Raw genomic sequence first — 15,285 nt, forward strand, 5'->3', positions numbered from 1 at the left:
GACGATTAAATAGTTTCCCTTCAGCTCTTGTTGCTATGATTCTATACTCTGGAGAGTCAATAATTTGAAAAAGAAAATCTCTGTCTTCCAGAGAGACAATATCCTCCTCAGACTTGAACTTCGTGACCAGCTCAAGTTTATCTTCCTTTGTGCATATTTCCCAAGCATTTAATTTCACAATTTGCTAGTATCATTAATTTTTTTTTTTTTTTTTTGTCCCATAACTTGTTAATCAATATCTAGAAAAAAGCTATCATACCACAGAGCACAAACCCTCTTCTCTGACTTGAAGTTAAATTTTACTGTTTCTTGTTTGGCTTGAAGGGATCAGTTAAGAATCATCTAATTTTAATAAGACAAATGATTTTTACTCTGAACATGCAAAATAAATAAAAAAGTCTGAACTGGCTTATTCCTCTTTCCGGTCTTACAAAAAATATCTACCAAGGTAGTGATTTTCCACAAAATACACTGATAAATAAATAAATAAGTGCAGTAAGTGACAGGTTTTTTTAATCATCTACCAATTCCCTTGACTCACATAATGGAAAAAAAAGATTTAAATTCTTTGAGTTTGTATGATCAAATTCCTGACTGGACAAAACCCTAAGAAATAAGGTCTGAATTCGGCGTAATGCTGTGCTTGACACCTTGAATAATCCTGTGATTTTGACTTTGCACCCAGCTTTCTTTTCATAGACAACATGGATATGTGTTACATGTTATAGCTGTCACAGATATTGATAAGGACTGATCATTTAGAACAGTTCGCAACTGACTTTGTCATCTGTGTCTTCTTGGCACTTTCATATATCATCTTCCAGGAAAAATATTGTTTATGGAAGCAAATATTTCACACAGTTTTGCCTTTTTTTTTTTTTCTTTACAGACCAAAAAAAATCAAGTCAGGAAATTTTCAAGAAAAGAGTAGTATAGGTATAAAAAAGTATTTGCCTTGGTCATTGATATAAAAAACATTTCTACTTTCCAAAATCAGCTCAGGTTTTCAATTTCTTCTTACAAAGGTTTTCCCATCAAAGACATTGTAGAAGAATTTACTTTAAATTCCTGCTAGTCTATATATTGGTTTCTTTGCATTTACAATATGTTTCACATAGACAAGCATGTAAATTATTGAAAAGGAAAATGTACATTGTAGGTTAAAAGTTATATCTAGCATGAGGGCAGGGAGTCAAGAAAATTAATTGTAACATCAACACTGTATTTGATGTGGCAGCTGTTTCCTTTGCTGCTGCAAGAACTTTGTTTTGACTACAGCTAAGTAGCAGATGTTTATGAACAATAAGGATGTTGGTAAATTTATTACCTGTTTCTATGGGCAACGTAAGTCTCTAATACTTGAATTTTCTTCAGAATTGCTTACTCAGATCACAATGTGATTGCCAAACTGATACTATAAGTGGTATCTAATAAGTTTTTAAAGTAATTTTGTGCCTTCTGTTACCTAATTCATTTATCTAAAGCTTTATGAAGTTATTGACTTTCACTGAAGAATCGCGTTTTCTATTGTCTGCACCTAGGATGTCACTTCCGTGAAAGCAGAACCCACAGGATTTTTCAAAGACATACTTCAAGATGGGTTTGTAATAATATAGATGGGAAAGAGGGCAGTCTTCCATCCTGTAACACAATTCATCTCTGCTCCTCTTTGCTTAAGCCTACTGAGCTTGACTTCTGTTACAGAATTCAGAATACACTTTCTACAGCACAGCTTGAAAATGTTGCCCTCATTTTGATCAGCTGAACTACAGGGCAAGCAGAAAGAGAGATGGAGACTTCTAATTGAGAGAGGTTTTCATAAAGGCTTGGGGGGCTTGGATGGACCTCTCAGCCTCTGGGATGATGGATGTCACATTTGTTAATGATCTGAATATCTTCACACAGGAGGAAAAGTTTACCTTTACCTCCACGCTTCATCGAGAGAAAAAAGCCAGCAACGTGGAGCAGGAAAGAGGGCAGGGAATGAAACTTAAAAAGTCCAGTTGGAAGAAAAGCATGTTACTAGTCCCAGCTCCCTAAATCACCTTGATTTCCTGCACTGAAAGAAATCATCATCTAGGTAACAAATTTAGTGAGCAATGGAAATCAAAGCTCTTGCAAACCTACAAACAAGCCGTGGTGTAAAGCAGAGCTTGTATTAGGTTGCAGAAGAGATTTCTGACTGAAAGATTAGACATACCATTGATTTGACTGCATATTTTAATAATTTTTCCTCTGTGACCTCTCCCTAGCATTACCCTGTGTAAACTAATTGCCTATAAAAATAACCATCATGTTCTAATTATCCTTTCCATTTTTTAAGAATGACAAATGTGATGTAGCAAGCACACTGGACAAAAAATTACTTTAGATTAAGCCCTGCTGACTTCCTCCTACACTTAAGGTTTATGACTCAAAAAAATTAGTGATAGCTTTGATGACATTGTAAGGTGAAGGACTAAATTTTAAAGGTTGTTCTTTAGATCTGTCTTTGGAACAAACAGGATTAGAGATACCTTAGCTTTCATCTGATCATGGTAATGCACTTCTGATTAGTCAGGATTCATAAGTTTGGAAAGTTTCAAGTATATATTAAAAGAAGTATGTATAAATTAATAGATTTTCTATTAGTCTCTAACACAATGAAAAGTAAGAACTATTTTGTACATAATTCTCTGTCCTAATCAGGTAAGCAAGTGCAAAGACAAACCTATCCTTTTTGTAAAAATAAATCAAAATTATTTTTAACTGTCTTCTGAATGGATGCGTCTTAGTATCCAGTTAATTTAACACTTGTTTATTTGGATTAGCTTTCCTTTCTGAAGAGGGGATAGTATACTAACCTGTTACTAACATGTTACATGATGATATAAATTAATACCATGTAATTATAGATACATTCATTATGGTATTACAAGGTTCACTGTGAACTGCTAACACACATAGACTGATGACTTCTACACTTCTGTGCAAGAATGATGATGATCTCTCCTTGCCTCCTGTGAAGACATCTTCTACTCTTAAGACCTCTGCAGTGAGGATACAGAAGGGTTATGCTATAGGTAGTGTATAAACATAATTGAGCAGAGAAAACAGAAGCCAGGGAATGTTCATCACTGTCTTTTCAACATTATTTTTTGTTTAGAGGTTAATTGTTTTACCCTATAACTTAAAGCAAAAGCTAAACATCAAAATGAAGAAGGCAGAGAAGGAAGAATTTTATTTCAGACAGTCCCTGTAGGCATCTTTTTAATCACCAAGAACTGACATTTTAATTTAAACAAAATAATTACAAGCAAGAGGTGAGTTAACCTTTTTGCATGCAGTACACAGTCACACTTCTCTTAGTTCTAAAGAAGAGAAATTTCAACTCTTTAGAATTAATTAATCAAGTCCATAAATACTGCTATATTTCTTTTTCTTCAGGAAATCTGAAGTAGTTTTATTTTTCTAAGGACCAGCCCTACATTCATTAATAAAAAAGAGGGATGGACAAACCCCACTCAGTTCTGGATTTCACCTTCAGAATGTGACCTAGATTCATGAGGCTTAACTGCATGAACTTGTCCCAGTTTCATGAATGAAAGTAAAAACCGTTGAACTATAGCTAACACCATTAATTTGCAAATGACACAGGCAGTGTTACTTACACAGACAATACAAATTAAAATTATGCCAGTTAAGAAACAAGAGGCATAAATGAAATTGTTATATCAGCAATATTCACTCAAGAGAAAAATAGCAGGAGTCAGGGAAGCAAGAGCTGGAAGACTGCTACTGCCAAGTGAAGGACCATCCCAAGGAACAAAGAAGGCCAACATTTACCTGCCTCACTGCCAAATGCACAGCCAGCAAAGACTCCCTGGTGTGCATAGTTATAATGAGCCTAACAGCACTTATTGAAGTCCCAAATTGCATGATCCTCCTTGTAAGTCTGCACTGAGGAGAAAAAAAAAAGTTAAATAAAGGGTTAGAGCTAGGAGTCTTTATAAGTGTTGCAAATATGATTTCAGGATATTTATTGCCCAAATAAGTCTCCTGAAACATCTTGGTATTTCTCAAAATGGGAATAGCAGCATTCCAAGATAGCTGATAAAAGTAAAATTATCATCTCCCCTCTTTGAGTTTGCCAAGCGTACTAAACATGACAGACTATGATTTACACATTACCATCGTGAATCATCACAACATTGACTACACTGTCCAGCTAGCATCTCAGTATATATGAGAAAGGAGAGAGGAGAAAGAGAAGAAAACAATAAAAACAAAAAAACAGTGTTTCCTCTGGAAGAGATACTCACATTGAAATTAACGACAGAGCCAATTCTACACACAGATAAGCATGCAAGAACCTCTACCTTATGTAGGTAAGTAAAATGTACCACCCATGACAATATGTAGCCAGGTAGTAAATCTGCCTTTAGAATCGCAGTACCTGTTGAAGTATGCAGGCAGATGACTATGATCTGGACTGAGGTTTAGCTAGCTGAACAAAACATGAGAAAGTATTGGACATGATATGAGAAATGGGTGAATGTTAAAAAGTAGCATAGCAAGAAGCTGACAAAAACCATGAGACTGCTAGGAGGAATGCCCAGATTTCACATAACGTTAAGCTAGGGGAGAAATGTCCGGATTTCACAGATAAACAAGGAGAGTATTTGGGAACTTCTGTGGAGCCTTGTTAGGTCAAACAGCATCCCAGAAACCATATCAGTCATACCAAATTTAGGTACAGATGTAGTAAAACTAGGGCCAATGGGGAAAAATTTGTTAGGGTTGGGGTGTTTTTTTGGAAAAAGTGTCAAAGTGGATGGCGGAAAAGCAAGCAGAGGAAAATAGACATAAAGAGGTTTAAAAGGTTCCAGTCACCCATAATCAAGATGCTGGTCAGTACTGCTTGTCTGACTGATCTGTGCCTGACCAACACAGTCTGTTCTATCCTCTTATTAGACTCTGTTTCACAGACTCATAGATTATAGAATCATTTAGGTTGGAAAACACCCTTAAGACCATCCAGTCCAACCATTAACCTAACACCACCAAGACCACCACTAAACCATAAGCACCACATCTACATGTCTTTTAAATACCTCCACAGATAGTGACTCAACCACTTCCCTGGGCAGGCTGTTCCAATGCTTCACAACCCTTTTGGTGAAGAAATATTTCCTAAGATCCAACCTCAACCTCACCTGGTGCTACTTGAGGCTGTTTCCTCTCATCCTATCCCTTGTTACCTGGGAAAAGCCATTGACACACATCTTTCTACAACCTCCTTTCAGGTAGTTGTAGAGACTTATAAGGTCTCCCCTGAGCCTCCTTTTCTCCAGACTAATCAACTCCACTTCTCTCAGTTGTTCCTGATAGGGCTTGTGCTCTAGACTATTAACCAACTTTGTTGCTCTTCTTTGGGTGCACTCTAGCACCTCAATGACTTTCTTGTAGTGAGGGGCCCAAAACTGAACACTGTATTTGAGGTGTGGCCTCACCACTGCCAAGTACTGGGGGACAATTACTGCCTGAGTCCTGCTGTCCACACTGTTTCTGATACAAGCCAGGATGTTGTTGGCCTTCTTGGCCACCTGGGCACACTGCCAGCTCACATTCAGTCAGCTGTGCACCAACATCCCCAGGTCATTTTCCACCAGGCAGTTTTCCAACCATGCTTCCCCAAACTTGTAGTATTGCATAGGGTTGTTGTGACCCAAGTGCAGGACCCGGCCCTTAACCTAGTTAAACCTCATACAATTGACCTCATACAATTTCTAATAATTTTCCTGATTGTGGTCTCAGTCCTGTGTGTAAATGTGCAAGATAGTGGTGAACTTCAAAGTGGCCTAGCCTGCAAACCAGTCAATAGGTCTAGGCCAGCTGCAAGAGAGACCCATGAGGGTTTGGGTTCAAGACATGAGCAAATATCAAACTGGACTAGCCAGTGAGTTAAAAAAAGAGGTCTGAGGACTGTGATACTCATTAGACTAGGGTTCTAGCGCTTGGGTGCCTTAGGAGAATGACATAAGAGATTGTGGATACATTTCAGTACTAATTTACTAAAAAGATTAATGGTGAGCAAACCAGGATTTTTGTTTTTTTCATGTTTTTGTGAGTGCCATTCATGTATATGTGATGCCTGTAAAATCATTATTCTGCCTGGATGTGTCAAGGATCAACCAAATCTGTATAGTGTGTATGTGCCTACTGGGAATATGCACACAGACTCACTACTGGCTGGACCCAGGGGTAAGGATTTGCAGCAGCCTCACATCTACTGGACTGGGATCTCATGGTCTTAGAGTACACCAACTATGTGTCTAGCAGACTGAGGAGGAAAACTCCCCCTGGGTGTACTGAATTCACCTAAACTTAACCACAAACAAGAAAAAAAATGCTAAAACAATTATTTCATGCAGATCTGCTCTGCAGGTTCAAACATGTTGTAAAACTTTTGAGAGATACCTGGATACTAGTATACTAGCAGCTGGAGTTCATCCTACCACAGTAAGCACAGATTCTGTTGTGTTTTAACCCCAGTCAGAAGCTAAGCACCACACAGCCACTCACTCACTCCCCCATGGTGGGATGAAGGAGAAAATGAGAAGAATAAAATCAAGAAAACTTGTGGTCTGGTTGAAATAAAGACAGTTTAATAGGTAAAGCAAAACAAGGAATTAATTCACTACTTCCCACTGTCAGGCAGGTGTTCAGCCAGCTCCAGGAAAGCAGGGCTCCATCACACATAATTGTTACTTGGGAAGATAAACACCATAACTCTGAACATCTCCCTTTCCTTCTTCCCCCAGCTTTATATGCTGAGCATGATGTCATATGGTATGGTATATCCTTTTGGGCAGTTGGGGTTAGCTGTCCTGGCTGTGTCCCCTCCCAACTTCTTGTACACGCCCAGCCTACTCGGTGGTGGGGCAGTGTAAGAAGCAGAAGAAGCCTTGACTCTGTGTAAGCACTGCTCAGCAATAACAAAAATATCCTTTTATTATCAACACAGTTTTCAGCACAAATCCAAAACATGGACCCATACAAGCTCCTGTGAAGAAAACAAACTCTATCCCAGCCCAAACCAGCACAGATTCCATGTCATGTAAACTGGCTGATTTATCAAACACATGCTTAAGTTTTGATTTGTAATGCACCAAGTTTTTTCTACTAAACATCTATGGTACTATCAAATGTGTAAAATGGTTGCAAAGTGTGGTAGATTAGAACAACAGCGCTTTATACATACTAAGATTCTCCAATAGGTTATGATTAACCAAAAAAAGCAGGGGGATGGGATTGACTGTCATTTTACCATTGCTGAGTGGGAAATCCTTACATATAACAGAAAATTAGCCAACCCTAACCAATCTGCTGTCACTGAGGCAGAACTTTCCAACAGAGTCCTTCTTAGTCTCTGAACAACCATACATATTTTAAATTTCATTGTGTTCTTTTGCTACAAATCATATGAAACACAATAAACCAGAAACCATCACCAACTGAAAATTGTTATAAGAATCAGAAATCAGCTACCCATGTAGATGTAAATATGTGTGACATCCATGGCACATTAAGTAATGTTGTTATTGGCAAACTTTTTTCAGTTTATCCTGAGTTGTCCTTCTTCTCAGATAACATTTTATAAAAGACTGAAAAAGGGCAGCATGTTCTCCTGTCAATAGAAGTCATTAGCTGGTATTTGCACAGTTCATACTAGTGCACTATCAAATTATTATGTTATGCTATTCTTTCCAAATTGCCCTTCAATAGAAGTGTCACTAATATCTGATATGACTGCTCTCTCTTCCCATCAAATACACCTTGATTCATAGCCTGAGAATAAAGTGAAAGCTTCTTGCCTGTTGCCAAGATGTGATTAAGAAAGTATTGCTTCTGCTCATTGCACATTTTTGTTAAGGTACTTGGTGTGTCATCCACTAGTGTACAGAAAGAATCCACTTCTAGGCATCTTAGTATGGATCATAATGGGCTTTTTATTCTTTTTTCTTTTTTTTCTTTTTTCATATTTTCTTATCTCATTCTGCAGTTCTTCATTATCTTCCTCAACCTAAAATAAGTTTTTCACTAATTTCATCCTAGCCAGCCTTAATTCCAACAGATGTGACAAAGCATGAATAGTAAGAGATCCCAGATCAAGTAATTGACTACTACTTCAAATGTGTTACTGAAGCCACTGTCATGTGTTATCAGGCTGCAACCTTCCTGAAAGCTCTAAGCCAAAAGGAAATCCTATCTTTCTCAAGGCTTGTGCTGAGCAAGAATCAGCATGAAGCTACAGAGAGGGTTATAACTGTCATATTTTATTTGCAATAGATATTGCTTTTACAGTCATGCAGCTGATATCCTGACTAATTTTCAGCTGTCGTGATGCATATCACACTACAGTAAGAACTAAAATTTTTAGCGAAAATAAAAGCTGGATGTCTGTTTACTTAAGCAATTGTTGGTCCCTTTTGAAAATGTTCTCCAAAAGACCTGTTCTCTTCCTGTAGATGATGCTGCCATTGCAAACATCATTTTTTCCAAAAAATGAAAAATGCATTTTGAATGAGGACATAAACAGCATACAAGTACTGGAAGATCCTCCTGTATGGTTAATACAATGCAAAGGATTGACAACTTTAATTCACTTATTCTAATGCTTCAGAAGTAATGAACACTCTTGGTGACAGATTCATTAGCTGCACAGAAGCAAAAATATTTTTTTAAAAGGTGAGGTTCCAGTCTAAATTTCATAACAAGTAGATTAACACAGAAATACAACTTCACTAGGTCAGGATTCCATTAATACTACAATATACTTACAAAAATCTTTCTCTTGTATTTGCAACAACTATCCCAAGTGATTCAAATTCATCAAAAATTTCAAAAACAAAAGGATGCAAGATATTATGCCTGAACATCTGTAAGTTCCTCAGTCAAACAGATGAAGAATTAAACTTACTTTCATAGTATTACACTAGCTTCATGTCATTATAGAAAAGGAACAGGACCCCTCATAAACTGTAACAGAACTAGAATTCAGCAGCATCATAATGATATTTTGGTCAAAACCAATCATTCATAATTATGATAATAATAAAAAACAACATTACTTATAATTTGATAAATCAAAGTACAAGTCTCTAATAAATAGTTGTTACATGCAAGCAGAAAACATCTTTGTTAATGAGAAAAAATGGATTTATGTGACAATTTAATCAGCTTTCAGAAGATTACCTGAATAGTATGCTTGAGTAATTTTTTAGTATCGTATTTTGTTTTCCTCTCTCTTAATATTCTGCCCCAAAACAGCATGTTTTGTTCTGCAATTTTTATTACGTTAGCAACAGCAGGTATGCCTCTTCAGTTTAGTATGAATATGCTTGATTTAAAGCACATGTTCAAGCCTTACGAGCTGTCCATAACTACAGTTATTTCCCTTATTAGATTTGGAGTTCAATGTATGCAGATAATAATCAGAGCCCTTCAGTTTATTTTTAGTAGGGGATTTTAAATTTTAAGAAACCAATTTATTCTTCAGTTGCCCCAAACCACCGTGCAAATCTCCAATTGCCTTGTTCATCCTTGCCCTTCCTCTTTTTCATTGAACAGCTGAGAACATAATTCTCAATTACTTTTATGTTATTCAGAATTTGAGCTATGACAGATAATTTACTCACATTCAGGTCATGTTAGATTTCTTTCACTAGTTTGAATTAATGTAATCTAGGAATTAGTTTCCAGTGCTCACATAGGAGTCTACTTTATTTTTCTTCATTAATAATTTTCGGTGATCAGTTACATCCTTGATACCAGATACTCTTAGTCACCTGATGCTTTTGTTATTCCCCTGTTATATAATAAATATATTTTCCAGTTCTGCATGTGTTATTTGTTCATAAGTGAATGTTCATAGTATTCTGTGTGAATTTAAGTAAACTTCAGTCTTTGTTGCTCTGTTCATACAGCTAATTCTCTTGAAAAAAAACAAACAAAAAAAAGGAGTAATAATTCATTTTGACTCCAGCATTTTGGCTTATAAACAGATAAGTCACATCAACAATCTCAGAAAGTAAAGAGAAAAGTTCAGAAAGCCATAAATAAAAATCCAGTTGATGGCAGAAATGCAGTATGTTAGTGTGCAAACAGTTTCAGTAAAATTCAGTTCAGATTTAAAATCTCTGTTACAACTATTCCTCTGTAATAATTTAAGAAAAAAACAAAACTGAACTTGTATATTTCTGTTTGAAGTGTTTATTTCTTACCTATATTACTAAACTACTTACTCTGCAAAGAAATTAAATAGATCACCATTGAGAGTTTGGGGCAGGAACATGCTAGTTTAATTTTTAAACCATTAGTGAGCAATGGAAAAAATGGAAGAAGAGCAATTGGCAGAGCAGGGCAAACCTATTTGCTCTGCTGAATTATTGCAAGGCAGAGAACCTGATTGTAAAAGTACATCACATAGATGCTCACATACTCAAGGGTCAGGCCACTAAAGAACATCAAAACTCTTATTTACTGTAGAAGGTGATAAAGTCACAGTAGTGCATGTAAAAAATATGCTGGGGAAGAGAGTTTGGGTCATTCCTGGCTTGGGCAAGGGCAAAACCATTTGTGGGGTTGTTTTCACTCAAGCACCTGGGTGCACTTGTGTCATGAATGAATGATTTAGGCTGCTTAAAGAGTCACCACCAAAGGTATTAAGCAGCAAATTATTTTAATATAAATTGTTAAAAAGTGTGACTTAACAGAATTCAATGGCAAGGTCCACTCTATTACTTATTCAATATGGAAAAAGTATACAAAGAGAAACCAAATTACAATTAGGTTGGAAAGATTTACACGTGGATGGGGAGGAATGATTTACACGGAGTTAGGGAAAGCAAGGCAGAATTAGGTTGATGTGATTTATCTCTTGTGATTAACACTATTAAGGTAAACCACAAGTTACATAATTTTCTAACTAAATTTAATAACACAACAACTTTGTTAAAGACTTTAAAAAGTTATCAAATTACACACACAACCATAGATATTGATGTAGAGTTATAAAAAGATATATATACAAAAAAGATCTAGAGATATGTATATAGAGAGAGAAAGGAGTGGGTCCAGACAAGGGCCACAAAAATGATCAGAGGGATGGAACATCCCTATGAGGACAGGCTGAGAGAGTTGGGTCTGGAAGAGAGAAGGGTCTGGGGAGACATTATTGCAGCCTTCCAGTACTTAAAGGGGGCTTAGATGAAAGATGAGGACAGACTTTTTATCAGGGCCTGTTGCAATAGGACAAGGGGTAATGGTTTTAAACTAAAAGAGGGTAGATTTCAACTAGATAGAAGGAAGAAATTCTTCACCATGAGGGTTGTGAAACCCTGGACCAGGTTGCCCAGAGAAGTGATAGATGCCCCATCCCTGGAAACATTCAAGGTCAGGCTGGATGTGGCTGTGATCAACCTGATCTAGTTGAATATGTCCCTGCTCACTGCAGGGGGCTTGAGGTAGATGACCTTTAAAGGTCCCTTCCAATGCAAAGATTGTATGTTTCATGAAAGGTACCTGTTAAAGATTCCCCTTGAGTCCAGTGAAACACTCACATTGAATGCTTTTGCATTTCTTACTGGGTGAGAGTTGAGCCTCAAGGAGTGGAGGTTTCAGCCCAGGTCCTGTGCTGGTCCTTGGCAGCAGTCCTCCAAACTTATCATGCAATTAGAAGTACATGAGCTCTGAGAAGTGTCCCACTCAGAGGGAGGTGCTTGTCATAACCTACTATGGTCCAGAAGAGCTCAAAAGGCCTCATTTGGGCCTGCTGTTTACAGGGTCGGGAAGTGATTGACTTTAGGCATCAGTGAATTTTCATCCTGGCCACAACCCAGACAGGTAATTTCTCAAGTCTCCAGTCACACTGGTACCAGTTGTTCCAGGGCTGTCAGGAGATAATTAGTCCTGTTCTTGTTCCTCACCCTGGTCAGGCAACCGCATTCAACAATCAGTTCCATTCTCCACCTCAGCTATGCAAGAGTGCTTGGTACAGTCTAGATGCTCTCAAACACCAAACTCTGTGTTCAAAGGCCAAGGCTTGCCAGGCAACTGAATTTCTCAGATTGTAGAGCGTCCCAGGTGCAAGGGTTGAGGAGGGGTGGAAATGCACGACGACAACTTGGTGGGTGATGTGGGAGGATGGGGAATTCCGATGTGTACCTCGAGGACATTTGATTGTAGGTGACAATAGCCAATTATTTGAAGTATATGATATTAATTGCAATATAATACTGTATGTCATCGCTACTATGGTTGCTATATGCTATATTAACCGTATTATAGTAAGAACCATCCAGATTAATGAAACTGAACAAAGAGCAACAGTGATAGAATCAGGACTGGCCTCAGCATGCAACAATCCAACACCACACACCATCTCTCCTGCCCTGAGAAACTGTTATGACAGACAACAGGTTGCCCAGAGAGGTAGTAGATGTCCCATCCCTGGAAATATTGAAGGTCAGGTTGGATAAGGCTCTGAGGAACTTAATCTAGTTGATGTACCTGCTCCTTGCAAGTGGGTTGGACTAGATGATCTTTAAAGGTCCCTTCCAACCCAAAGATTCTATGATTTTGTATTTCTTATGATTCTATGGAGCCCAATATTGTGGACTAAATGAACTCAACTGACATTTTAGAAGGACAGTCAATAAACTGAAGGAATGATATCTGTGTGTATGTAACAAAAGATAGGGAAAGTGGTAGTGATTAATTGGAATGTATTGTAAAGTGTAGAACCTGTGCATGACGTAAATGATATGGAATAAGGGGTGGATACTCTTTTGGTTTTGACTGGGGTAGCGGTAATTTTCTTCCTAATAGCTGGTACAGTGCTGTGTTTTGGATTTGGGATGAAAATAATGTTGATAATATACTGACGTTTTCAGTTGTTGCTAAGCAGTCAAGGACTGTTCAGCTTCCCATGTTCTGGCCTACCATCAAGAAGGCCAGGGATGCATGGGAAGCTGGGATGGGACACAGCCAGGACAGCTGACCCAAATTGGTTAAAAGGATATTCCATACCTTACATTGTCATACTCAGTGTATAATAAACTCGGGAAGTTGGCTTGGGAGGGGCTGCGGCTCAAGAACTGGCTGGGCATCAATTAGTGGGTGGTGAGCAATTGTGCTGTGCACCACTTATTTTGTATATTCTTTATCATCATCTGCTTTCCTTCTCCTGTCCTGCTCATCCTCCAGCCTCCATGCCAGTCTTCATCTATAAACCCACAGCATCAAGTAAACAGCACTAGAGCAGCAATTATTGAAGTCTTTAGTAGGCCACTCAAGGATATAAATGAGGCATGGGTAAGGTGAAATAAATTATCTAAAGATACGCAACAGAATTTATTAGCTAACTAAGTGCTTTGCAGCCTGAAGAGATGTTGAAATAGTAGATCTGAAACCACCTATACATATTTCCTCCTGATTTTGATGATCCCAATTCTATATTTGTTATCCCATACAGGCCCCATATAAACATCCCTGTGTTTCTGCCAAAGTGAAAAAACAGAACTGAAGTCTCTTTCTTGCTGGGAGGTTTTGTACAGAACCCTTCTGGAAGAGAAGCACCACCCCATCTATGCGGACAGTTCATACACAGAAGAAAATAGGGTAATATCTGCATTAGAAAACCAGACACTGACACGTTTTACCTGTCACATGCAAACTGCATTCAGTCTTAACCACTATAAACCTTGATGTTCATTGTTTCCAATTTGAAAAAAATATCCCTTTTAAATAAGGGATAGGATGAAGCTCAGAGTGATTAACCACTGCAAAGTTTTAAATATTTTATATGAAACCCATGAGACTGCAAGCAGAACAAAAAAAAATTTATACTGTCTAAAAGTCTCATCCCTGCTTAGAAGTGAAGTAGAATTAATAAGCATAGTTTTGGAACATACTTTTTCGCTCTTCCTATTTCCCATGACTGGTATTGACCATTTTATGTGCAACAAGTGGAATCTAAACAGATGTATTTTACAATTTCAATTGTGTACATGTACCATAATTAATTGTTTTCTGCCTTGCAGAAATTGAGAGATATATTAGACATAAGTTAAAATTGTAAAGCAGATATCTTAAAAAACCTACTGTAAAGAGTTTTTCAGATTAGTTATCCATTTTTTTTTTACTCAACTATCTGGCTTGTTAATATGACTCTCAGAAAGACTTTAGATGTTCACAAAAGACAAAAATTAATAGAGGAGGGGAAAACCTTACTGAAGTGTCAATATTTAGAAGGACAAATAGTGTGAGCAAGGTAATTACAAGGCAACATAAATCTCAAAATAACAGGAGAGCTAGTGAGAGTTTGATTCAGACTTAGAAGACTGTAATATAATTCATGCCAATCAGCACAGATCTGGGGTAAAGCAGACCTTGTCAAATAAAGTAGATTTTTTTTCTGATGGGAATATAAGCTTAGCTGATAACAGTGTTAATGCAAGAGGTTTCTATAAAGCATTTTGACTTGGTACTGCATGACATGTCAATTTAGTGCTCTGAGTGATACACAATTATCACATTATATTACAAAGACTAAACAAGCTGGTTCATGAATCTAAAAAATGCAAATGTAGATTAAAAAAAAAATAGTTATTTCATTAGTTTCTCCAGGGACTGTTACTTGGCACTGAATCACACAGAATCACAGAATCATTAAGTTTGGAAAAGACCTTTAAGATCATCAAGCCCAACCATCAACTCAACAACACCAAGCCCGCTAAACCATGTCTCGAAATGTTTTTTGAACACTTTCAGTGATGGTGACTCCACCACCTCCCTGGGCAGCCTGTTCCAATATTTGATCACTCTCTCAGTAAAGAATCTTTTCCTAATACCTAGTCTAAACCTTCCCTGGCACAACTTGAAGCCATTTCCTCAGTAGGCACTGTACTGTACAAAACGTTTCTTTACTGAAAGCACTATAACCATTACAGCAATAATACTGCAAGTATGACAGGTGACAGACCTGAATCTTTCTCTATCCACATGGTACCAAACTCTCATTCAACAGAAAAAAAAATAAAAACAGAATCCATGCACAAAATGGATCAATTGGAGAAAAAAACTTAACTGGAAAGGAGTATCTCTGAAGAAAAGGCTCATAGTCAGTCAGCTGAACATTATACCCAGATAGTATATATTTTCCTAATAAATATATATGTATATCTCAGGAAAAAAAAATGCAAGATATACTACCCATACGTTTCACACTGTTGCACTGCAATT

This window comes from Phaethon aethereus (genome assembly GCF_964289735.1).
Source record: "Phaethon aethereus genome assembly, chromosome: Z".
Lineage (NCBI taxonomy): Eukaryota > Metazoa > Chordata > Aves > Phaethontiformes > Phaethontidae > Phaethon > Phaethon aethereus.